Below are 23,687 nucleotides of genomic sequence, written 5' to 3' on the forward strand. Positions count from 1 at the left end.
TTTAGGGTCAGGGCCAGGGCCCAGGGTTAGCGTTGTTTTAGGTTCAGGGCCAGGGCCCAGGGTTAGCGTTGTTTTAGGGTCAGGGCCAGGGCCCAGGGTTAGGGTTGTTTTAGGGTCAGGGCCAGGGCCCAGGGTTAGGGTTGTTTTAGGGTCAGGGCAAGGGCCCAGGGTTAGGGTTGTTTTAAGGTCAGGGCCAGGGCCCAGGGTTAGGGTTCTTTTAGGGTCAGGGCCAGGGCCCAGGTTTAGGCTTGTTTTAGGGTCAGGGCCAGGGCCCAGGGTTAGGCTTGTTTTAGGGTCAGAGCTAGGGCCCATGTTTAGGCTTGTTTTAGGATCAGGTCCAGGACCGAGGGTTAGGGTTGTTTTAGGGTCAGGGCCAGGGCCCATGTTTAGGCTTGTTTTAGGATTATGTCCAGGACCCGGGGTTAGGGTTGTTTTAGGGTCAGGGCCAGGGCGCAGGGTTAGGCTTGTTTTAGGGTCAGGGACAGGGCCCAGGCTTAGGGTTGTTTTAGGGTCAGGGCCAGGGCCCATGGTTAGGGTTGTTTTAGGGTCAGGGCCAGGGCCCAGGTTTAGGCTTGTTTTAGAGTCAGGGCCAGGGCCCAGGGTTAGGGTTGTTTTAGGTTCAGGGCCAGGGCCCCGGGTTACGGTTGTTTTAGGGTCACGGTCAGGGCCCAGGGTTAGGGTTGTTGTAGGGACAGGGGCACGGTACAGGGATAGGCTTGTTTTATTGTGAGGGTCAGGGCCCAGGGGTAGGGTTGTTTTAGGGTCAGGGCCAGGGCCAAGGGGTAGCGTTGTTTTAATGTCAGGGCCAGGGTCCAGGGGTAGGGTTGTTTTAGGGTCACGAGCAGGGCCTAGAGTTAGGTTTGTTTTAGGGTCAGGGCCTGGGCCCAGGTTATGGATGTTTCAGGGTCAGGGCCAGGTCCCAGGGTTAGGGTTCTTTCAGGGTCAGGGCCAAGGCCCAGGGATAGTGTTGTGTTAGGGTCAGGGCCAGGGCCCAGGGTTAGGATTGTTTTAGGTTCAGGGCCAGGGCTCAGGGTTAGGGTTGTTTTAGGGTCAGGGCCAATGTCCAGGATTAGGGTTGTTTTAGGGTCAGGGCCAGGGCCCAGGGTTAGGGTTGTTTTAGGGTCATGGCCAGGGCACAGGGTTAGGCTTGTTTTAGGGTCAGGGCCAGGACCCAGGGTTAGGCTTGTTTTAGGGTCAGGGCCAGGGAACAGGGTTAGGGTTTTTTTAGGGTCAGGACCAGGGCCCAGGTTTAGGGATGTTTTATTGTCAGGGCCAGGGCCCAGGGTTAGGGTTTTTTTAGAGTCAGGGCCAGGGCCCAGGGTTAGGGTTGTTTTAGGGTCAGGGTCAGGGCCCCGGGTTACGGTTGTTTCCGGGTCACGGCCAGGGGGCAGGGTTAGGGTTGTTTTAGGGACAGGGGCACGGCCCAGGGCTAGGCTTGTTTTATTGTGAGGGCCAGGGCCCAGGGTTCGGGTTGTTTTAGGGTCAGGGCCTGGGCCCAGGGTTAGGGTTGTCTTAGGGTCAGGGCCAGGGCTCAGGGTTAGGGTTGTCTTAGGATCAAGGCCAGGGCCCAGGGTTAGGCTTCTTTTAGGGTCAGGGCCAGGGCCTATGGTTATGGTTGTTTTAGGGTCAGGGCCAGGGCCCAGGTTTAGGGTTGTTCTAGGGTCAGGGCCAGGGCCCAGGGTTAGGGTTGTTTTAGGGTCAGAGCCCAGGGTTAGCGTTGTTTTAGTTTCGGTGCCCAGAGTTAGGTTTGTTTTAGGGTCGGGGCCCAGGGTTAGGGTTGTTTTAGTGGCGGGGCCCAGGGTTAGGGTTGTTTTACGGTCCGGGACCAGGGGTAGGCTTGTTTTAGGGTTGGGGCCCAGGGTTAGGCTTCTTTTAGTGTCAGGGTCCAGGGTTAGGCTTGTTTTAGTGTCAGGGCGCAGGGTAAGGCTTGTTTTATGGTCGGGGCCGAGGTTTAGGCTTGTTTTATGGTCAGGCCCATTGTTAGGGTTGTTTTAGGGTCAGGGCCCAGGGTTAGGGTTGTTTTAGGGCCAGGACCCAGGGTTAGGGTTGTTTTAGGGTCAGGGCCAAGGCCCAGGGTTAGGGTTGTGTTAGGGACTGGGCCAGGGCCCAGGGTTAGCGTTGTTTTAGGGTCAGGGCCAGGGCCCAGGGTTAGGCTTGTTTTAGAGTCAGGGCCAGGGCCCAGGGTTAGGGTTGTTTTAGGGTCAGGGCCAGGGCCCATGTTTAGGCTTCTTTTAGGATCAGGTCCAGGACCCAGGGTTAGGGTTGTTTTAGGGTCAGGGCCAGGGCGCAGGGTTAGGCTTGTTTTAGGGTCAGGGACAGGGCCCAGGCTTAGGGTTGTTTTAGGGTCACGGCCAGGACCCGGGGTTAGGGTTCTTTCAGGGTCAGGGCCACGGCAAAGGGTTAGGGTTGTGTTAGGGTCAGGGCCAGGGCCCAGGTTTAGGCTTGTTTTAGGGTCAGGGCCAGGGTCCAGGTTGAGGCTTCTTTTAGGGTCAGGACCAGGGCCCAGGGTTAGGGATGTTTTATTGTCAGGGCCAGGGAACAGGGTTAGGGTTTTTTTAGGGTCAGGGCCAGGGCCCAGGGGTAGGGTTGTTGTAGGGTCAGGGCCAGGGCCCCGGGTTACGGTTGTTTTAGGGTCAGGGCCAGGGCCCAGGGGTAGGGTTGTTTTAGGGTCAGGGCGACAGCCCAGGTTTAGGGTTGTTTTAGGGTCAGGGCCAGGGCCCAGCGGTAGGTTTGTTTTAAGGTCACGGCCAGGCCCCAGGGGTAGGGTTGTTTTAGGGTCAGGGCCAGGCCCCAGGGGTAGGGTTGTTTTAGGGTCAGGGCCAGGTCCCAGGGGTAGGGTTGTTTTAGGGTCAGGGCCAGGGCCCAGGGGTAGCGTTGTTTTAAGGTCAGGGCCAGGGTCCAGGGATAGGGTTGTTTTAGGGTCAGGTCCAGGGCCCAGGGATAGGGCTGTTTTAGGTTCACGGCGAGCGCCCATGTTTATGCTTGTTTTAGGATCAGGTCCAGGACCCAGGGTTAGGGTTGTTTTAGGGTCAGGGCCCAGGGTTAGCGTTGTTTTAGGGTCGGGGCCCAGGGTTAAGTTTGTTTCAGGGTCGGGGCCCAGGGTTAGGGTTGTTTTAGTGTCAGGGCCCAGGGTTAGGGTTGTTGTAGGGTCAGGGCCCTGGGTTAAGGGTGTTTTAGGGCCAGGGCCCAGGGGTAGGGTTGTTTTAGGGCCAGGGCCCAGGGTTAGGGTTGTTTTAGGGTCAGGGCCAGGGCCCATGTTTAGGCTTGTTTTAGGATCAGGTCCAGGACCCAGGGTTAGGGTTGTTTTAGGGTCAGGGCCAGGGCGCAGGGTTAGGCTTGTTTTAGGGTCAGGGCCAGGGCCCAGGTTTAGGGATGTTTTAGGGTCAGGGCCAGGGCCCAGGGTTAGGGTTGTTGTAGGGTCAGGGACAGTGCCCAGGGGTAGTGTTGTTTTAGGGTCAGGGCCAGGGCCCCGGGTTACGGTTGTTTTAGGGTCACGGCCAGGGCTCAGGGTTAGGTTTGTTTTAGGACAGGGGCACGGCCCAGGGCTAGGCTTGTTTTATTGTGAGGGCCAGGGCCCAGGGGTAGGGTTGTTTTAGGGTCAGGGCCAGGGCCCAGGTTTAGGCTTGTTTTAGGGTCAGGGCCAGGGCCCAGGGTTAGGCTTGTTCTAGGGTCAGGGCCAGGGCCCAGGGTTAGGGTTGTTTTAGGGTCAGAGCCCAGGGTTAGCGTTGTTTTAGTTTCGGGGCCCAGGGTTAGGTTTGTTTTAGGGTCGGGGCCCAGGGTTAGGGTTGTTTTAGTGGCGGGGCCCAGGGTTAGGGTTGTTTTACTGTCCGGGACCAGGGGTAGGCTTGTTTTAGGGTTGGGGCCCAGGGTTAGGCTTCTTTTAGTGTCAGGGCCCAGGGTTAGGCTTGTTTTAGTGTCAGGGCGCAGTGTTAGGCTTGTTTTATGGTAGGGGCCGAGGGTTAGGCTTGTTTAATATCAGGCCCATTGTTAGGGTTGTTTTAGGGTCAGGGCCCAGGGTTAGGGTTGTTTTAGGGTCAGGGCCAGGGCCCAGGTTTAGGGTTGTTTTAGGTTCAGGGCCAGGGCCCAGGTTTAGGCTTGTTTTAGGGTCAGGGCCAGGGCCCAGGTTTAGGCTTGTTTTAGGGTCAGAGCCAGGGCCCAGGTTTAGGCTTGTTTTAGGATCAGGTCCAGGACCCAGGGTTAGGGTTGTTTTAGGGTCAGGGCCAAGGCCCAGGGTTAGGGTTGTTTCAGGGTGAGGGCCAGGGCCCAGAGTTCGGGTTGTTTTAGGGTCAGGGCCAGGGCCCAGGGTTAGGGTTGTTTTAGCGTCAGGGCCAGGGCCCAGGGTTAGGGTTGTTTTAGGGTCAGGGCCAGGGCCCAGGGTTAGGGTTGTTTTAGGGTCAGGGCCAGGGCCCAGGGTTAGGGTTCTTTTAGGGTCAGGGCCAGGGCCCAGGTTTAGGCTTGTTTTAGGGTCAGGGCCAGGGCCCAGGGTTAGGCTTGTTTTAGGGTCAGAGCCAGGGCCCATGTTTAGGCTTGTTTTAGGATCAGGTCCAGGACCCAGGGTTAGGGTTGTTTTAGGGTCAGGGCCAGGGCGCAGGGTTAGGCTTGTTTTCGGGTCAGGTCCAGGGCCCAGGTGTAGGGCTGTTTTAGGGTCACGAGCAGGGCCTAGAGTTAGGTTTGTTTTAGGGTCAGGGCCAGGGCCCTGGGTTATGGATGTTTCAGGGTCAGGGCCAGGTCCCAGGGTTAGGGTTCTTTCTGGGTCAGGGCCACGGCCCAGGGATAGTGTTGTGTTAGGATCAGGGCCAGGGCCCAGGGTTAGGATTGTTTTAGGTTCAGGGCCAGGGCTCAGGTTTAGTTTTGTTTTAGGGTCAGTGCCAAGGTCCAGGATTTGGGTTGTTTTAGGGTCAGGGCCAGGGCCCAGGGTTAGGGTTGTTTTAGGGTCATGGCCAGGGCACAGGGTTAGGCTTGTTTTAGGGTCAGTGCCAGGACCCAGGGTTAGGCTTGTTTTAGGGTCAGGGCCAGGGTCCAGGGTTAGGCTTCTTTTAGGGTCAGGACCAGGGCCCAGGTTTAATGATGTTTTATTGTCAGGGCCAGGGCCCAGGGTTAGGGTTTTTTTAGAGTCAGGGCCAGGGCCCAGGGTTAGGGTTGTTTTAGGGTCAGGGCCAGGGCCCCGGGTTACGGTTGTTTTACGGTCAGGGCCAGGGCCCAGGGTTAGGGTTGTTTTAGGGTCAGGGCCAGGGCCCAGGGTTAGGGTTGTTTTAGGGTCAGGGCCCAGGGTTAGGGTTGTTGTAGGGTCAGGGCCCTGGGTTAGGGGTGTTTTAGGGCCAGGGCCCAGGGTTAGGGTTGTTTTAGGGCCAGGGCCCAGAGTTAGGGTTGTTTTAGGGTCAGGGCCAGGGCCCAGGTTTAGGGTTGTCTTAGGGTCAGGGCCAGGGCCCAGGGTTAGGGTTGTTTTAGGGTCAGGGCCAGGGCCCAGGTTTAGGGTTGTCTTAGGGTCAGGGCCAGGGCCCAGGGTTCGGGTTGTTTAAGGGTCAGGGCCAGGGCCCTGGGTTAGGCTTGTTTTAGGGTCAGGGCCAGGGCCCATGGTTAGGATTGTTTTAGGGTCAGGGCCAGGGCCCATGTTTAGGCTTGTTTTACGATCAGGTCCAGGACCCAGGGTTAGGGTTGTTTTAGGGTCAGGGCCAGGGCGCAGGGTTAGGCTTGTTTTAGGGTCCGGGACAGGGCCCAGGCTTAGGGTTGTTTTAGGGTCAGGGCCAGGGCCCAGGTTTAGGGTTGTTTTTGGGTCAGGGCCAGGGCCCAGGGTTAGGGATGTTTTAGGGTCAGGGCCAGGGCCCAGGGTTAGGGTTGTTGTAGGTTCAGGGACAGTGCCCAGGGGTAGTGTTGTTTTAGGGTCAGGGCCAGGGCCCCGGGTTACGGTTGTTTTACGGTCAGGGCCAGGGCCCAGGTTTAGGGTTGTTTTAGGGTCAGGGCGAGGGCCCAGGGGTAGGGTTGTTTTAGGGTCAGGGCCGGGGCCCAGGGTTAGGGTTGTTTTAGGGTCAAGGCCCAGGGTTAGGGTTGTTGTAGGGTAAGGGCCCTGTGTTAGGGGTGTTTTAGGGCCAGGGCCCAGGGTTAGGGTTGTTTTAGGGCCAGGGCCCACGGTTAGGGTTGTTTTAGGGTCAGGGCCAGGGCCCAGGGTTAGGGTTGTCTTAGGGTCAGGGCCAGGGCCCAGGGTTAGGGTTGTTTTAGGGTCAGGGCCAGGGCCCAGGGGTAGGGTTGTTTTAGGGTCAGGGCCAGGGCCCAGGAGTAGAGCTGTTTTAGGGTCACGGGCAGGGCCCAGAGTTAGAGTTGTTTTAGGGTCGAGGGCCAGGGCCCTGGGTTAGGGTCGTTTTAGGGTCAGGGCCAGTGCCCAGGGTTAGGGTTGTATTAGGGTCAGGGCCACGGCCCAGGGTTAGGGTTGTCTTAGGGTCAGGGCCAGGGCCCAGGGTTAGGCTTCTTTTAGGGTCAGGGCCAGGGTCCATGGTTAGGGTGGTTTTAGGGTCAGGGCCAGGGCCGAGGGTTAGGCTTGTTTTAGGGTCAGGGCCAGGGCCCAGGGTTAGGGTTGTTTTAGGGTCAGGGCCCATGGTTAGCGTTGTTTTAGGGTCGGGGCCCAGGGTTAGGCTTGTTTTAGTGTCAGGGTCCAGGGTTAGGCTTGTTTTATGGTCGGGGCCGAGGGTTAGGCTTGTTTTAGGGTCAGGCCCATGGTTAGGGTTGTTTTAGGGTCAGGGCCCAGGGTTAGGGTTGTTTTAGGGCCAGGACCCAGGGTTAGGGTTGTTTTAGGGTCAGGGCCAGGGCCCAGGGTTAGGGTTGTTTTAGAGTCAGGGCCAGGGCCCAGGGTTCGGGTTGTTTTAGGGTCAGGGCGAGGGCGCAGGGTTCGGGTTGTTTTAGGGTCAGGGCCAGGGCCCAGGGTTAGGCTTGTTTTAGAGTCAGGGCCAGGGCCCAGGGTTAGGGTTGTTTTAGGGTCAGGGCCAGGGCCCATGTTTAGGCTTGTTTTAGGATTAGCTCCAGGACACAGGGTTAGGGTTGTTTTAGGGTCAGGGCCAGGGCGCAGGGTTAGGCTTGTTTTAGGGTCAGGGACAGGGCGCAGGTTTAGGGTTGTTTTAGGGTCAGGGCCAGGGCCCAGGTGTAGGGCTGTTTTAGGGTCACGGGCAGGGCCCAGAGTTAGGGTTGTTTTAGGGTCAAGGCCCAGGGTTATCGTTGTTTTATTTTCGGGGCCCAGGGTTAGGTTTGTTTTAGGGTCGGGGCCCAGGGTTAGGGTTGTTTTAGTGTCGGGGCCCAGGGTTAGGGTTGTTTTACGGTCCGGGACCAGGTGTAGGCTTTTTTTAGGGTTGGGGCCCAGGGTTAGGCTTGTTTTAGTGTCAGGGCCCAGGGTTAGGCTTGTTTTAGTGTCAGGGCCCAGGGTTAGGCTTGTTTTATGGTCGGGGCCCAGGGTTAGGCTTGTTTTAAGGTCAGGCCCATGGTTAGGGTTGTTTTAGGCTCAGGGCCCAGGGTTAGGGTTGTTTTAGGGCCAGGACCCAGGGTTAGGGTTGTTTTAGGGTCAGGGCTAGTGCCCAGGGTTCGGGTTGTTTTAGGGTCAGGGCCAGGGCCCAGTGTTACGGTTGTTTTAGGGTCAGGGCCAGGGCCCAGGGTTAGGCTTGTTTTAGGGTCAGGGCCATGGCCCAGGGTTAGCGTTGTTTTAGGTTCAGGGCCAGGGCCCAGGGTTAGCGTTGTTTTAGGGTCAGGGCCAGGGCCCAGGGTTAGGGTTGTTTTAGGGTCAGGGCCAGGGCCCAGGGTTAGGGTTGTTTTAGGGTCAGGGCCAGGGCCCAGGGTTAGGGTTGTTTTAAGGTCAGGGCCAGGGCCCAGGGTTAGGGTTCTTTTAGGGTCAAGGCCAGGGCCCAGGTTTAGGCTTGTTTTAGGGTCAGGGCCAGGGCCCAGGTTTAGGCTTGTTTTAGGGTCAGAGCCAGGGCCCATGTTTAGGCTTGTTTTAGGATCAGGTCCAGGACCCAGGGTTAGGGTTGTTTTAGGGTCAGGGCCAGGGCGCAGGGTTAGGCTTGTTTTAGGGTCAGGTCCAGGGCCCAGGTGTAGGGCTGTTTTAGGGTCACGAGCAGGGCCTAGAGTTAGGTTTGTTTTAGGGTCAGGGCCTGGGCCCAGGTTATGGATGTTTCAGGGTCAGGGCCAGGTCCCAGGGTTAGGGTTCTTTCAGGGTCAGGGCCAAGGCCCAGGGATAGTGTTGTGTTAGGGTCAGGGCCAGGGCCCAGGGTTAGGATTGTTTTAGGTTCAGGGCCAGGGCTCAGGGTTAGGGTTGTTTTAGGGTCAGGGCCAATGTCCAGGATTAGGGTTGTTTTAGGGTCAGGGCCAGGGCCCAGGGTTAGGGTTGTTTTAGGGTCATGGCCAGGGCACAGCGTTAGGCTTGTTTTAGGGTCAGTGCCAGGACCCAGGGTTAGGCTTGTTTTAGGGTCAGGGCCAGGGTCCAGGGTTAGGCTTCTTTTAGGGTCAGGACCAGGGCCCAGGTTTAGGCTTGTTTTAGAATCAGGGCCAGGGCGCAGGGTTAGGCTTGTTTTAGGGTCAGGGACAGGGCCCAGGCTTAGGGTTGTTTTAGGGTCAGGGCCAGGGCCCATGGTTAGGGTTGTTTTAGGGTCAGGGCCAGGGCCCAGGTTTAGGCTTGTTTTAGAGTCAGGGACAGGGCCCAGGCTTAGGGTTGTTTTAGGTTCAGGGCCAGGGCCCCGGGTTACGGTTGTTTTAGGGTCACGGTCAGGGCCCAGGGTTAGGGTTGTTGTAGGGACAGGGGCACGGTACAGGGATAGGCTTGTTTTATTGTGAGGGTCAGGGCCCAGGGGTAGGGTTGTTTTAGGGTCAGGGCCAGGGCCAAGGGGTAGCGTTGTTTTAATGTCAGGGCCAGGGTCCAGGGGTAGGGTTGTTTTAGGGTCAGGGCCAGGGCCCAGGTGTAGGGCTGTTTTAGGGTCACGGGCAGTGCCCAGAGTTAGGGTTGTTATAGGGTCGAGGGCCAGGGCCCTGTGTTAGGGTCGTTTTAGGGTCAGGGCCAGTGCCCAGGGTTAGGGTTGTCTTAGGGTCAGGGCCAGGGCCCAGTGTTAGGGTTGTCTTAGGGTCAGGGCCAGGGCCCAGGGTTAGGCTTCTTTTAGGGTCAGGGCCAGGGCCCATGGTTAGGGTTGTTTTAGGGTCAGGGCCAGGGCCCAGGTTTAGGGTTGTTTTAAGGTCAGGGCCAGGGCCCAGGGTTAGGGTTGTTTTAGGGTCAGAGCCCAGGGTTAGCGTTGTTTTAGTTTCGGGGCCCAGGGATAGGTTTGTTTTAGGGTCGGGGCCCAGGGTTAGGGTTGTTTTAGTGTCGGGGCCCAGGGTTAGGGTTGTTTTACGGTCCGGGACCAGGGGTAGGCTTGTTTTAGTGTTGGGGCCCAGGGTTAGGCTTGTTTTAGTGTCAGGGCCCAGGGTTAGGCTTGTTTTAGTGTCAGGGCCCAGGGTTTGGCTTGTTTTATGGTCGGGGCCCATGGTTAGGGTTGTTTTAGGGTCAGGGCCCATGGATAGGGTTGTTTTAGGGCCAGGACCCAGGGTTAGGGTTGTTTTAGGGTCAGGGCCAGGGCCCATGGTTAGGGTTGTTTTAGGGTGAGGGCCAGGGCCCAGGGTTCGGGTTGTTTTAGGGTCAGGGCCAGGGCCCAGGGTTAGGGTTGTTTTAGGGTCAGGGCCAGGGCCCAGGGTTACGGTTGTTTTAGGGTCAGGGCCAGGGCGCAGGGTTAGGCTTGTTTTAGGGTCAGGGACAGGGCCCAGGCTTAGGGTTGTTTTAGGGTCAGGGCCAGGGCCCATATTTAGGGTTGTTTTAGGGTCAGGGCCAGGGCCCAGGGTTAGGATTGTCTTAGGGTCAGGGCCAGGGCCCAGGGTTAGCGTTGTTTTAGGCTCAGAGCCCAGGGTTAGCGTTGTTTTAGGGTCGGGGCCCAGGGTTAGGTTTGTTTTAGGGTCGGGGCCCAGGATTAGGGTTGTTTTACGGTCCGTGACCAGGGGTAGGCTTGTTTTAGGGTTGAGGCCCAGGGTTAGGCTTGTTTTAGTGTCAGGGCCCAGGGTTAGGCTTGTTTTAGTGTCAGGGACCAGGGTTAGGCTTGTTTTATGGTCGGGGCCCAGGGTTAGGCTTGTTTTAGGGTCAGGCCCATGGTTAGGGTTGTTTTATGGTCAGGGCCAGGTCTCAGGGTTAGGGTTGTGTTAGAGTCATGGCCAGGGCACAGGGTTAGGGTTGTTTTAGGGTCAGGGCCAGGGCCCAGGGTTAGGGTTGTTTTAGGGTCAGGGCCAGGGCCCAGGGTTAGGGTTGTTTTAGGGTCAGGGCCAGGGCCCAGGGTTAGGGTTGTTTTAGGGTCAGGCCCATGGTTAGGGTTGTTTTATGGTCAGGGCCCAGGCTTAGGGTTGTTTTAGGGTCAGGGCCAGGGCTCAGGGTTAGGGTTGTGTTAGGGACTGGGCCAGGGCCCAGGGTTAGCGTTGTTTTAGGGTCAGGGCCAGGGCCCAGGGTTAGGCTTGTTTTAGAGTCAGGGCCAGGGCCCAGGGTTAGGGTTGTTTTAGGGTCAGGGCCAGGGCCCATGTTTCGGCTCGTTTTAGGATCAGGTCCAGGACCCAGGGTTAGGGTTGTTTTAGGGTCAGGGCCAGGGCGCAGGGTTAGGCTTTTTTTATTGTGAGGGCCAGGGCCCAAGGGTAGGGTTGTTTTAGGGTCAGGGCCAGGGCCCAGGTGTAGGGCTGTTTTAGGGTCACGGGCAGGGCCCAGAGTTAGGGTTGTTTTAGGGTCAAGGCCCAGGGTTATCGTTGTTTTATTTTCGGGGCCCAGGGTTAGGTTTGTTTTAGGGTCGGGGCCCAGGGTTAGGGTTGTTTTAGTGTCGGGGCCCAGGGTTAGGGTTGTTTTACGGTCCTGGACCAGGTGTAGGCTTTTTTTAGGGTTGGGGCCCAGGGTTAGGCTTGTTTTAGTGTCAGGGCCCAGGGTTAGGCTTGTTTTAGTGTCAGGGCCCAGGGTTAGGCTTGTTTTATGGTCGGGGCCCAGGGTTAGGCTTGTTTTAAGGTCAGGCCCATGGTTAGGGTTGTTTTAGGCTCAGGGCCCAGGGTTAGGGTTGTTTTAGGGCCAGGACCCAGGGTTAGGGTTGTTTTAGGGTCAGGGCTAGTGCCCAGGGTTCGGGTTGTTTTAGGGTCAGGGCCAGGGCCCAGTGTTACGGTTGTTTTAGGGTCAGGGCCAGGGCCCAGGGTTAGGCTTGTTTTAGGGTCAGGGCCATGGCCCAGGGTTAGCGTTGTTTTAGGTTCAGGGCCAGGGCCCAGGGTTAGCGTTGTTTTAGGGTCAGGGCCAGGGCCCAGGGTTAGGGTTGTTTTAGGGTCAGGGCCAGGGCCCAGGGTTAGGGTTGTTTTAGGGTCAGGGCCAGGGCCCAGGGTTAGGGTTGTTTTAAGGTCAGGGCCAGGGCCCAGGGTTAGGGTTCTTTTAGGGTCAAGGCCAGGGCCCAGGTTTAGGCTTGTTTTAGGGTCAGGGCCAGGGCCCAGGTTTAGGCTTGTTTTAGGGTCAGAGCCAGGGCCCATGTTTAGGCTTGTTTTAGGATCAGGTCCAGGACCCAGGGTTAGGGTTGTTTTAGGGTCAGGGCCAGGGCGCAGGGTTAGGCTTGTTTTAGGGTCAGGTCCAGGGCCCAGGTGTAGGGCTGTTTTAGGGTCACGAGCAGGGCCTAGAGTTAGGTTTGTTTTAGGGTCAGGGCCTGGGCCCAGGTTATGGATGTTTCAGGGTCAGGGCCAGGTCCCAGGGTTAGGGTTCTTTCAGGGTCAGGGCCAAGGCCCAGGGATAGTGTTGTGTTAGGGTCAGGGCCAGGGCCCAGGGTTAGGATTGTTTTAGGTTCAGGGCCAGGGCTCAGGGTTAGGGTTGTTTTAGGGTCAGGGCCAATGTCCAGGATTAGGGTTGTTTTAGGGTCAGGGCCAGGGCCCAGGGTTAGGGTTGTTTTAGGGTCATGGCCAGGGCACAGCGTTAGGCTTGTTTTAGGGTCAGTGCCAGGACCCAGGGTTAGGCTTGTTTTAGGGTCAGGGCCAGGGTCCAGGGTTAGGCTTCTTTTAGGGTCAGGACCAGGGCCCAGGTTTAGGCTTGTTTTAGAATCAGGGCCAGGGCGCAGGGTTAGGCTTGTTTTAGGGTCAGGGACAGGGCCCAGGCTTAGGGTTGTTTTAGGGTCAGGGCCAGGGCCCAGGCTTAGGGTTGTTTTAGGGTCTGGGCCAGGGCCCAGGTTTAGGCTTGTTTTAGAGTCAGGGACAGGGCCCAGGCTTAGGGTTGTTTTAGGTTCAGGGCCAGGGCCCCGGGTTACGGTTGTTTTAGGGTCACGGTCAGGGCCCAGGGTTAGGGTTGTTGTAGGGACAGGGGCACGGTACAGGGATAGGCTTGTTTTATTGTGAGGGTCAGGGCCCAGGGGTAGGGTTGTTTTAGGGTCAGGGCCAGGGCCAAGGGGTAGCGTTGTTTTAATGTCAGGGCCAGGGTCCAGGGGTAGGGTTGTTTTAGGGTCAGGGCCAGGGCCCAGGTGTAGGGCTGTTTTAGGGTCACGGGCAGTGCCCAGAGTTAGGGTTGTTATAGGGTCGAGGGCCAGGGCCCTGTGTTAGGGTCGTTTTAGGGTCAGGGCCAGTGCCCAGGGTTAGGGTTGTTTTAGGGTCAGGGCCAGGGCCCAGGGTTAGGGTTGTTTTAGGGTCAGGGCCAGGGCCGATGGTTAGGGTTGTTTTAGGGTCAGGGCCAGGGCCCAGGTGTAGGGCTGTTTTAGGTTCACGGGCAGGGCCCAGAGTTAGGGTTGTTTTAGGGTCAGGGCCAGGGCCCAGGGTTAGGCTTGTTTTAGGGTCAGGGACAGGGCCCAGGGTTAGGGTTGTTTTAGGGTCAGGGCCAGGGCCCATGTTTAGGCTTGTTTTAGGATTATGTCCAGGACCCGGGGTTAGGGTTGTTTTAGGGTCAGGGCCAGGGCGCAGGGTTAGGCTTGTTTTAGGGTCAGGGACAGGGCCCAGGCTTAGGGTTGTTTTAGGGTCAGGGCCAGGGCCCATGGTTAGGGTTGTTTTAGGGTCAGGGCCAGGGCCCAGGTTTAGGCTTGTTTTAGAGTCAGGGCCAGGGCCCAGGGTTAGGGTTGTTTTAGGGCCAGGACCCTGGGTTAGGGTTGTTTTAGGGTCAGGGCCAGGGCCCAGGGTTAGGGTTGTTTTAGGGTGAGGGCCAGGGCCCAGGGTTCGGGTTGTTTTAGGGTCAGGGCCAGGGCCCAGGGTTAGGGTTGTTTTAGGGTCAGGGCCAGGGCCCAGGGTTAGGTTTGTTTTAGGGTCGGGGCCCAGGGTTAGGGTTGTTTTAGTGTCGGGGCCCAGGGTTAGGGTTGTTTTACGGTCCGGGACCAGGTGTAGGCTTTTTTTAGGGTTGGGGCCCAGGGTTAGGCTTGTTTTAGTGTCAGGGCCCAGGGTTAGGCTTGTTTTAGTGTCAGGGCCCAAGGTTAGGCTTGTTCTAAGGTCGGGGCCCAGGGTTAGGCTTGTTTTAGGGTCAGGCCCATGGTTAGGGTTGTTTTTGGGTCAGGGCCCAGGGTTAGGGTTGTTTTAGGGCCAGGACCCAGGGTTAGGGTTGTTTTAGGGTCAGGGCTAGTGCCCAGGGTTCGGGTTGTTTTAGGGTCAGGGCCAGGGCCCAGGGTTAGGCTTGTTTTAGGGTCAGGGCCAGGGCCCAGGGTTAGGCTTGTTTTAGGGTCAGGGCCAGGGCCCAGGGTTAGCGTTGTTTTAGGTTCAGGGCCAGGGCCCAGGGTTAGCGTTGTTTTAGGGTCAGGGCCAGGGCCCAGGGTTAGGGTTGTTTTAGGGTCAGGGCCAGGGCCCAGGGTTAGGGTTGTTTTAGGGTCAGGGCCAGGGCCCAGGGTTAGGGTTGTTTTAAGGTCAGGGCCAGGGCCCAGGGTTAGGGTTCTTTTAGGGTCAGGGCCAGGGCCCAGGTTTAGGCTTGTTTTAGGGTCAGGGCCAGGGCCCAGGGTTAGGCTTGTTTTAGGGTCAGAGCTAGGGCCCATGTTTAGGCTTGTTTTAGGATCAGGTCCAGGACCGAGGGTTAGGGTTGTTTTAGGGTCAGGGCCAGGGCCCATGTTTAGGCTTGTTTTAGGATTATGTCCAGGACCCGGGGTTAGGGTTGTTTTAGGGTCAGGGCCAGGGCGCAGGGTTAGGCTTGTTTTAGGGTCAGGGACAGGGCCCAGGCTTAGGGTTGTTTTAGGGTCAGGGCCAGGGCCCATGGTTAGGGTTGTTTTAGGGTCAGGGCCAGGGCCCAGGTTTAGGCTTGTTTTAGAGTCAGGGCCAGGGCCCAGGGTTAGGGTTGTTTTAGGTTCAGGGCCAGGGCCCCGGGTTACGGTTGTTTTAGGGTCACGGTCAGGGCCCAGGGTTAGGGTTGTTGTAGGGACAGGGGCACGGTACAGGGATAGGCTTGTTTTATTGTGAGGGTCAGGGCCCAGGGGTAGGGTTGTTTTAGGGTCAGGGCCAGGGCCAAGGGGTAGCGTTGTTTTAATGTCAGGGCCAGGGTCCAGGGGTAGGGTTGTTTTAGGGTCACGAGCAGGGCCTAGAGTTAGGTTTGTTTTAGGGTCAGGGCCTGGGCCCAGGTTATGGATGTTTCAGGGTCAGGGCCAGTGCCCAGGGTTAGGGTTCTTTCAGGGTCAGGGCCAAGGCCCAGGGATAGTGTTGTGTTAGGGTCAGGGCCAGGGCCCAGGGTTAGGATTGTTTTAGGTTCAGGGCCAGGGCTCAGGGTTAGGGTTGTTTTAGGGTCAGGGCCAATGTCCAGGATTAGGGTTGTTTTAGGGTCAGGGCCAGGGCCCAGGGTTAGGGTTGTTTTAGGGTCATGGCCAGGGCACAGGGTTAGGCTTGTTTTAGGGTCAGGGCCAGGACCCAGGGTTAGGCTTGTTTTAGGGTCAGGGCCAGGGAACAGGGTTAGGGTTTTTTTAGGGTCAGGACCAGGGCCCAGGTTTAGGGATGTTTTATTGTCAGGGCTAGGGCCCAGGGTTAGGGTTTTTTTAGAGTCAGGGCCAGGGCCCAGGGTTAGGGTTGTTTTAGGGTCAGGGTCAGGGCCCCGGGTTACGGTTGTTTCCGGGTCACGGCCAGGGGGCAGGGTTAGGGTTGTTTTAGGGACAGGGGCACGGCCCAGGGCTAGGCTTGTTTTATTGTGAGGGCAGGGCCCAGGGGTAGGGTTGTTTTAGGGTCAGGGCCTGGGCCCAGGGTTAGGGTTGTCTTAGGGTCAGGGCCAGGGCTCAGGGTTAGGGTTGTCTTAGGATCAAGGCCAGGGCCCAGGGTTAGGCTTCTTTTAGGGTCAGGGCCAGGGCCTATGGTTATGGTTGTTTTAGGGTCAGGGCCAAGGCCCAGGTTTAGGGTTGTTCTAGGGTCAGGGCCAGGGCCCAGGGTTAGGGTTGTTTTAGGGTCAGAGCCCAGGGTTAGCGTTGTTTTAGTTTCGGTGCCCAGAGTTAGGTTTGTTTTAGGGTCGGGGCCCAGGGTTAGGGTTGTTTTAGTGGCGGGGCCCAGGGTTAGGGTTGTTTTACGGTCCGGGACCAGGGGTAGGCTTGTTTTAGGGTTGGGGCCCAGGGTTAGGCTTCTTTTAGTGTCAGGGTCCAGGGTTAGGCTTGTTTTAGTGTCAGGGCGCAGGGTAAGGCTTGTTTTATGGTCGGGGCCGAGGTTTAGGCTTGTTTTATGGTCAGGCCCATTGTTAGGGTTGTTTTAGGGTCAGGGCCCAGGGTTAGGGTTGTTTTAGGGCCAGGACCCAGGGTTAGGGTTGTTTTAGGGTCAGGGCCAAGGCCCAGGGTTAGGGTTGTGTTAGGGACTGGGCCAGGGCCCAGGGTTAGCGTTGTTTTAGGGTCAGGGCCAGGGCCCAGGGTTAGGCTTGTTTTAGAGTCAGGGCCAGGGCCCAGGGTTAGGGTTGTTTTAGGGTCAGGGCCAGGGCCCATGTTTAGGCTTCTTTTAGGATCAGGTCCAGGACCCAGGGTTAGGGTTGTTTTAGGGTCAGGGCCAGGGCGCAGGGTTAGGCTTGTTTTAGGGTCAGGGACAGGGCCCAGGCTTAGGGTTGTTTTAGGGTCAGGGCCAGGACCCGGGGTTAGGGTTCTTTCAGGGTCAGGGCCACGGCAAAGGGTTAGGGTTGTGTTAGGGTCAGGGCCAGGACCCAGGGTTAGGGTTGTTTTAGGGTCAGGGCTAGGGCCCAGGGTTAGGTTTCTTTCAATGTCAGGGCCACGGCAAAGGGTTAGGGTTGTGTTAGGGTCAGGGCCAGGGCCCAGGTTTAGGGTTGTTGTAGGGTCAGGGCCAGGGCCCAGGGGTAGGGTTGTTTTAGGGTCAGGGCCAGGGCCCCGGGTTACGGTTGTTTTAGGGTCACGGCCAGGGCCCAGGGTTAGGGTTGTTTTAGGGACAGGGGCACTGCCCAGGGATAGGCTTGTTTTATTGTGAGGGCCAGGGCCCTAGGGTAGGGTTGTTTTAGGGTCAGGGCCAGGGCCAAGGGGTAGCGTTGTTTTAATGTCATGGCCAGGGTCCAGGGGTAGGGTTGTTTCAGGGTCAGGTCCAGGGCCCAGGTGTAGGGCTGTTTTAGGGTCACGGGCAGGGCCCAGAGTTAGGGTTGTTTTAGGGTCAAGGCCCAGGGTTATCGTTGTTTTAGTTTCGGGGCCCAGGGTTAGGTTTGTTTTAGGGTCGGGGCCCAGGGTTAGGGTTGTTTTAGTGTCGGGGCCCAGGGTTAGGGTTGTTTTACGGTCCGGGACCAGGTGTAGGCTTTTTTTAGGGTTGGGGCCCAGGGTTAGGCTTGTTTTAGTGTCAGGGCCCAGGGTTAGGCTTGTTTTAGTGTCAGGGCCCAGGGTTAGGCTTGTTCTAAGGTCGGGGCCCAGGGTTAGGCTTGTTTTAGGGTCAGGCCCATGGTTAGGGTTGTTTTAGGGTCAGGGCCCAGGGTTAGGGTTGTTTTAGGGCCAGGACCCAGGGTTAGGGTTGTTTTAGGGTCAGGGCTAGTGCCCAGGGTTCGGGTTGTTTTAGGGTCAGGGCCAGGGCCCAGGGTTAGGCTTGTTTTAGGGTCAGGGCCAGGGCCCAGGGTTAGGCTTGTTTTAGGGTCAGGGCCAGGGCCCAGGGTTAGCGTTGTTTTAGGTTCAGGGCCAGGGCCCAGGGTTAGCGTTGTTTTAGGGTCAGGGCCAGGGCCCAGGGTTAGGGTTGTTTTAGGGTCAGGGCCAGGGCCCAGGGTTAGGGTTGTTTTAGGGTCAGGGCCAGGGCCCAGGGTTAGGGTTGTTTTAAGGTCAGGGCCAGGGCCCAGGGTTAGGGTTCTTTTAGGGTCAGGGCCAGGGCCCAGGTTTAGGCTTGTTTTAGGGTCAGGGCCAGGGCCCAGGGTTAGGCTTGTTTTAGGGTCAGAGCTAGGGCCCATGTTTAGGCTTGTTTTAGGATCAGGTCCAGGACCCAGGGTTAGGGTTGTTTTAGGGTCAGGGCCTGGGCGCAGGGTTAGGCTTGTTTTAGGGTCAGGTCCAGGGCCCAGGTGTAGGGCTGTTTTAGGGTCACGAGCAGGGCCTAGAGTTAGGTTTGTTTTAGGGTCAGGGCCTGGGCCCAGGTTATGGATGTTTCAGGGTCAGGGCCAGGTCCCAGGGTTAGGGTTCTTTCAGGGTCAGGGCCAAGGCCCAGGGATAGTGTTGTGTTAGGGTCAGGGCCAGGGCCCAGGGTTAGGATTGTTTTAGGTTCAGGGCCAGGGCTCAGGGTTAGGGTTGTTTTAGGGTCAGGGCCAAGGTCCAGGATTAGGGTTGTTTTAGGGTCAGGGCCAGGGCCCAGGGTTAGGGTTGTTTTAGGGTCATGGCCAGGGCACAGGGTTAGGCTTGTTTTAGGGTCAGTGCCAGGACCCAGGGTTAGGCTTGTTTTAGGGTCAGGGCCAGGGTCCAGGGTTAGGCTTCTTTTAGGGTCAGGACCAGGGCCCAGGTTTAGGGATGTTTTATTATCAGGGCCAGGGCCCAGGGTTAGGGTTTTTTTAGAGTCAGGGCCAGGGCCGAGGGTTAGGGTTGTTTTAGGGTCAGGGCCAGGGCCCCGGGTTACGGTTGTTTCCGGGTCACGGCCAGGGGGCAGGGTTAGGGTTGTTTTAGGGACAGGGGCACGGCCCAGGGCTAGGCTTGTTTTATTGTGAGGGCCAGGGCCCAGGGTTAGGGTTGTTTTAGGGTCAGGGCCAGGGCCCAGGGTTAGGCTTGTTTTAGGGTCAGAGCCAGGGCCCATGTTTAGGCTTGTTTTAGGATCAGGTCCAGGACCCAGGGTTAGGGTTGTTTTAGGGTCAGGGCCAAGGCCCAGGGTTTGGGTTGTTTTAGGGTGAGGGCCAGGGCCCAGGGTTCGGGTTGTTTTAGGGTCAGGGCCAGGGCGCATGTTAGGGTTGTTTTAGGGTCAGGGCCAGGGCCCAGGGTTAGGGTTGTTTTAGGGTCAGGCCCAGGGCCCAGGGTTAGGGTTGTTTTAGGGTCATGGCCAGGGCCCAGGTTTAGGCTTGTTTTAGGGTCAGGGCCAGGGCCCAGGGTTAGGCTTGTTTTAGGGTCAGAGCCAGGGCCCATGTTTAGGCTTGTTTTAGGATCAGGTCCAGGACCCAGGGTAAGTGTTGTTTTAGGGTCAGGGCCAGGGCACAGGGTTAGGCTTGTTTTAGGGTCAGGTCCAGGGCCCAGGTGTAGGGCTGTTTTAGGGCCACGAGCAGGGCCTAGAATTAGGTTTGTTTTAGGGTCAGGGCCAGGGCCCAGGGTTATGGATGTTTCAGGGTCAGGGCCAGGGCCCAGGGTTATGGATGTTTCAGGGTCAGGGCCAGGTCCCAGGGTTAGGGTTCTTTCAGGGTCAGGGCCACCGCCCAGGGATAGTGTTGTGTTAGGGTCAGGGCCAGGGCCCAGGGTTAGGATTGTTTTAGGTTCAGGGCCTAGGCTCAGGGTTAGGGTTGTTTTAGGGTCAGGGGCAAGGTCCAGGATTAGGGTTGTTTTAGGGTCAGGGCCAGGGCCCAGGGTTAGGTTTGTTTTAGGGTCATGGCCAGGGCACAGGGTTAGGCTTGTTTTAGGGTCAAGGCCAGGACCCAGGGTTAGGCTTGTTTTAGGGTCAGAGCCAGGGTCCAGGGTTAGGCTTCTTTTAGGGTCAGGACTAGGGCCCAGGTTTAGGAATGTTTTATTGTCAGGGCCAGTGCCCACGGTTAGGGTTTTTTTAGAGTCAGGGCCAGGGCCCAGGGTTAGGCCTGTTTTAGTGTCAAGGCCAGGGCCCCGGGTTACGGTTGTTTTACGGTCAGGGCCAGGGCCCAGGGTTAGGGTTGTTTTAGGGTCAGGGCGAGGGCCCAGGGGTAGGGTTGTTTTAGGGTCAGGGCCAGGGCCCAGGGTTAGGGTTGTTTTAGTGTCAGGGCCCAGGGTTAGGGTTGTTGTAGGGTCAGGGCCCTGGGTTAAGGGTGTTTTAGGGCCAGGGCCCAGGGGTAGGGTTGTTTTAGGGCCAGGGCCCAGGGTTAGGGTTGTTTTAGGGTCAGGGCCAGGGCCCATGTTTAGGCTTGTTTTAGGATCAGGTCCAGGACCCAGGGTTAGGGTTGTTTTAGGGTCAGGGCCAGGGCGCAGGGTTAGGCTTGTTTTAGGGTCAGGGCCAGGGCCCAGGTTTAGGGATGTTTTAGGGTCAGGGCCAGGGCCCAGGGTTAGGGTTGTTGTAGGGTCAGGGACAGTGCCCAGGGGTAGTGTTGTTTTAGGGTCAGGGCCAGGGCCCCGGGTTACGGTTGTTTTAGGGTCACGGCCAGGGCTCAGGGTTAGGTTTGTTTTAGGACAGGGGCAAGGCCCAGGGCTAGGCTTGTTTTATTGTGAGGGCCAGGGCCCAGGGGTAGGGTTGTTTTAGGGTCAGGGCCAGGGCCCAGGTTTAGGCTTGTTTTAGGGTCAGGGCCAGGGCCCAGGGTTAGGCTTGTTCTAGGGTCAGGGCCAGGGCCCAGGGTTAGGGTTGTTTTAGGGTCAGTGCCCAGGGTTAGCGTTGTTTTAGGGTCGGGGCCCAGGGTTAAGTTTGTTTCAGGGTCGGGGCACAGGGTTAGGGTTGTTTTAGTGTCAGGGCCCAGGGTTAGGCTTGTTTTATTGTCGGGGCCCAGGGTCTGGCTTGTTTTAGGGTCAGGCCCATGGTTAGGGTTGTTTTAGGGTCAGGGCCCAGGGTTAGGGTTGTTTTAGGGCCAGGACCCAGGGTTAGGGTTGTTTTAGGGTCAGGGCCAGGGCCCAGGGTTAGGGTTGTTTTAGGGTCAGGGCCAGGGCCCAGGGTTCGGGTTGTTTTAGGGTGAGGGCCAGGGCCCAGGGTTCGGGTTGTTTTAGGGTCAGGGCCAGGGCCCAGGGTTAGGGTTGTTTTAGGGTCAGGGCCTGGGCCCAGGGTTAGGGTTGTTTTAGGGTTAGGGCCAGGGCCCAGGGTTAGGGTTGTTTTATGGTCAGGGCCAGGCCCCAGGGGTAGGGTTGTTTTAGGGTCAGGGCGAGGTCCCAGGGGTAGGGTTGTTTTAGGGTCAGGGCCAGGGCCCAGGGGTAGCGTTGTTTTAAGGTCAGGGCCAGGGTCCAGGGGTAGGGTTGTTTTAGGGTCAGGTCCAGGGCCCAGGGATAGGGCTGTTTTAGGTTCACGGCGAGGGCCCATGTTTATGCTTGTTTTAGGATCAGGTCCAGGACCCAGGGTTAGGGTTGTTTTAGGGTCAGTGCCCAGGGTTAGCGTTGTTTTAGGGTCGGGGCCCAGGGTTAAGTTTTGTTTCAGGGTCGGGGCACAGGGTTAGGGTTGTTTTAGTGTCAGGGCCCAGGGTTAGGCTTGTTTTATTGTCGGGGCCCAGGGTCTGGCTTGTTTTAGGGTCAGGCCCATGGTTAGGGTTGTTTTAGGGTCAGGGCCCAGGGTTAGGGTTGTTTTAGGGCCAGGACCCAGGGTTAGGGTTGTTTTAGGGTCAGGGCCAGGGCCCAGGGTTAGGGTTGTTTTAGGGTCAGGGCCAGGGCCCAGGGTTCGGGTTGTTTTAGGGTGAGGGCCAGGGCCCAGGGTTCGGGTTGTTTTAGGGTCAGGGCCAGGGCCCAGGGTTAGGGTTGTTTTAGGGTCAGGGCCTGGGCCCAGGGTTAGGGTTGTTTTAGGGTTAGGGCCAGGGCCCAGGGTTAGGGTTGTTTTACGGTCCGGGACCAGGTGTAGCCTTTTTTTAGGGTTGGGGCCCAGGGTTAGGCTTGTTTTAGTGTCAGGGCCAGGGCCCAGGGATAGGGTTGTTTTAGGGTCAGGGCCAGGGCCCAGGGTTAGGGTTGTTTTGGGTCAGGGCCAGGGCCCAGGGTTAGGGTTGTTTTTGGTCAGGGCCAGGGCCCAGGGTTAGGCTTGTTTTAGGGTCAGGGCCAGGGCCCATGGTTAGGATTGTTTTAGGGTCAGGGCCAGGGCCCATGTTTAGGCTTGTTTTAGGATCAGGTCCAGGACCCAGGGTTAGGGTTGTTTTAGGGTCAGGGCCAGGGCGCAGGGTTAGGCTTGTTTTAGGGTCAGGTCCGGGGCCCAGGTGTAGGGCTGTTTTAGGGTCACGAGCAGGGCCTAGAGTCAGGTTTGTTTTAGGGTCAGGGCCAGGGCCCAGGTTATGGATGTTTCAGGGTAAGGGCCAGGTCCCAGGGTTAGGGTTCTTTCAGGGTCAGGGCCAAGGCCCAGGGATAGTGTTGTGTTAGGGTCAGGGCCAGGGCCCAGGGTTAGGATTGTTTTAGGTTCAGGGCCAGGGCTCAGGGTTAGGGTTGTTTTAGGGTCAGGGCCAGGACCCAGGGTTAGGCTTGTTTTAGGGTCAGGGCCAGGGTCCAGGGTTAGGCTTCTTTTAGATTCAGGACCAGGGCCCAGGTTTAGGGATGTTTTATTGTCAGGGCCAGGGCCCAGGGTTAGGGTTTTTTTAGAGTCAGGGCCAGGGCCCAGGGTTAGGGTTCTTTCAGGGTCAGGGCCAGGGCCCAGGGTTAGGGTTCTTTCAGGGTCAGGGCCACGGCAAAGGATTAGGGTTGTTTTAGGGTCAGGGCCAGGGCCCAGGGTTAGGGTTGTTTTAGGGTTAGGGCCAGGGCCCAGGGTTAGGGATGTTTTATGTTCAGGGCCAGGGCCCAGGGTTAGGGTTCTTTCAGGGTCATGGCCAGGGCCCAGGGTTAGGGTTGTTTTAGGGTCAGGGCCAGGGCCCAGGGTTAGGTTTCTTTCAAGGTCAGGGCCACGGCAAAGGGTTAGGGTTGTGTTAGGGTCAGGGCCAGGGCCCAGATTTACGGTTGTTTTAGGGTCAGGGCCAGGGCCCAGGGTTAGGGTTGTTGTAGGGTCATGGCCAGTGCCCAGGGTTAGGGTTGTCTTAGGGTCAGGGCCAGGGCCCAGGGTTAGGGTTGTTTTAGGGTCAAGGCCCAGGGTTAGCGTTGTTTTAGTTTCGGGGCCCAGGGTTAGGTTTGTTTTAGGGTCGGGGCCCAGGGTTAGGGTTGTTTTTGTGTCGGGGCCCAGGGTTAGGGTTGTTTTACCATCCTGGACCAGGGGTAGGCTTGTTTTAGGGTTGGGGTACAGGGTTTGGCTTGTTTTAGTGTCAGGGCCCAGGTTTAGGCTTGTTTTAGTGTCAGGGCCCAGGGTTAGGCTTGTTTTATGGTCGGGGCCCAGGGTTAGGCTTGTTTTAGGGTCAGGCCCATGGTTAGGGTTGTTTTAGGGTCAGGGCCCAGGGTTAGGGTTGTTTTTGGGCCAGGACCCAGGGTTAGGGTTGTTTTAGGGTCAGGGCCAGGGCCCAGGGTTAGGGTTGTTTTAGGGTCAGGGCCAGGGCCCAGAGTTCGGGTTGTTTTAGGGTCAGGGCCAGGGCCCAGGGTTACGGTTGTTTTAGGGTCACGGCCAGGGCCCAGGGTTAGGGTTGTTTTAGGGACAGGGGCACGGCCCAGGGCTAGGCTTGTTTTATTGTGAGGGCCAGGGCCGAGGGGTAGGGTTCTTTTAGGGTCAGGGCCAGGGCCAAGGGGTAGCACTGTTTTAATGTCAGGGCCAGGGTCCAGGGGTAGGTTTGTTTTAGGGTTAGGGCCAGGGCCCCCGTGTAGAGCTGTTTTAGGGTCATGGGCAGGCCCCAGAGTTAGGGTTGTTTTAGGGTCAGGGTCCAGGGTTAGGGTTGTTTCAGTGTCAGGGCCCATTGTTAGGGTTGTTTCAGGATCAGGGCCCAGGGTTAGGGTTGTTTTAGGATCAGGGCCCAGGATTAGGCTTGTTTTAAGGTCCGGGCCCAGAGTTAGGGTTGTTTTAGGGTCAGGGCCCAGGGGTAGGGTTGTTTTATGGTCAGGGCCCAGGGTTAGGGTTGTTTAAGGGTCATGGCCCAGGGTTAGGGTTGTTTTATGGTCAGGGCCCAGGGTTAGGGTTGTTTAAGGGTCAAGGCCCAGGGTTAGGGTTTTAGGGTCAGGGCCCAGGGTTAGGGTGATTTCCAGGAAGTGACCTCACAGTGACTCAAGCTACCACTTACTGTTGATTGTGATGAAATTCCAGCTGAGACACACGCCTTGGGAGCTAAGTGGTTGCTGCCCTTGACTACTATGAAGACTGGTGTGGGAAGGGTCGCTTTGGATGCACTTGAGCAGGGGTCCCCAACCCCTGAGCCATGGAGCCGTAAGGAGCCACACAGCAGGTGAGTGGTGTCGAGTGAGGGAGTGAGGGAAGCTTCGTCTGTATTTACAGCCACTCCCCTTTGCTCACATTCCCGCCTGAGCTCCACCTTCTCAGATGAGCAGCAGCATTAGATTCTCATAGGAGAACGCACCCTGTTGTGAACCGTGCATGTGAGGGATCTAGGTTGCGCTGTGCTTATGAGAATCTAATACCTATTG

General features: G+C 57.6%; 1 protein-coding gene across 22 annotated transcripts in view; it reads left to right on the plus strand.

The window, feature by feature from the left end:
• LOC115931432 (decreased expression in renal and prostate cancer protein) overlaps positions 1 to 23,687 on the plus strand; it is a 407,507-nt gene that overhangs the window by 339,739 nt on the left and 44,081 nt on the right. For 20 of the 22 annotated variants that reach the window (XR_010131404.1, XR_010131396.1, XR_010131402.1 and 17 more), the window contains one exon: positions 23,350 to 23,488. The exons of 1 other annotated variant lie outside the window; for it this stretch is intronic. The gene's annotated coding sequence lies outside the window, so the exon portion shown is untranslated. Of the gene's footprint in view, positions 23,489 to 23,687 lie in introns of all 22 variants that reach the window. One more of the 22 variants, XR_010131423.1, reaches the window with a different exon arrangement.

This window comes from Gorilla gorilla, chromosome 18, assembly GCF_029281585.2.
Source record: "Gorilla gorilla gorilla isolate KB3781 chromosome 18, NHGRI_mGorGor1-v2.1_pri, whole genome shotgun sequence".
Classification (NCBI taxonomy): domain Eukaryota; kingdom Metazoa; phylum Chordata; class Mammalia; order Primates; family Hominidae; genus Gorilla; species Gorilla gorilla.